Source organism: Protopterus annectens, chromosome 2.part1 (genome assembly GCF_019279795.1).
Source record: "Protopterus annectens isolate FY-2018-M chromosome 2.part1, PAN1.0, whole genome shotgun sequence".
Classification (NCBI taxonomy): Eukaryota; Metazoa; Chordata; order Ceratodontiformes; family Protopteridae; genus Protopterus; species Protopterus annectens.
The window spans coordinates 685,234,360-685,235,285 of NC_056729.1; the positions used below are offsets into that span (position 1 = coordinate 685,234,360).

Sequence of the window (926 nt, forward strand, 5' to 3'; positions counted from 1 at the left end):
CATACTTCCCCATATTCCCATTCCCTACTTCCCAGACAAGGGCAATGTGGCCCCAAAAAGGGGTTCACATGTGACATACCCGTCCATGTTGCACACACTTACAGCTGTATAAATCTGTGTGTATTGCTATGTGTGCTGTTCCCTCGCAAATAGGATGCAGCACTGTGGTGGTAATATAGGGGACATATATTTACATACATATATGTGTGTGTGTTTGTATATATGTAGACATGTGCACACATATATATATATATATATATATATATATATATATATATATATATATATGTAGATATATGATGTATATATGTGTTTATATATAGGTCTACATATGGGTATCTGTATATCTGTGGACATACATACATATATATATATATATATATATATATATATATGTATATATATATATATATATATATATATATATATATATATATATATATATGTATATATATATATGTATATATATGTATATATATATATATATATATATATAAAACACACACACACATATATATATATATATATATATATATATATATATATATATATCATAGCCAATGAGGTTTATCCAAGGCGTGATTATTGCTAATTGAAAATTAATCCCAAACATATATATATATATATATACACACATACCTATATATAGGGTGCATTCAGATATCAGGTCCACAATCTCAAAACTCCTTCCTACACAGCTGCACTGTTCTGCCTTGCTACAACACAGACAGGTGCCACATATGGACACAACCTAACATTAGGGAAGTATATATAGGGCCAGATTGCAGGTAACCCTATTACACACCTATGACATTTCAGCATGCTACAATACATGTTAACCTGAGTGTCTTGCAAGTGGTGGGCTGTGGAACCCATGTGTCCATCATCATGACATTACTTCCACCACCAACTATTGGCCACAGTAA

The 926-nt window shown here is 31.1% G+C and overlaps 1 pseudogene; it reads left to right on the forward strand.

Moving 5' to 3' along the window:
* Positions 1 to 547: 547 nt before the first annotated feature.
* Positions 548 to 610, forward strand: LOC122795186 (annotated as a pseudogene).
* The last annotated feature ends 316 nt before the right edge of the window (positions 611 to 926 follow it).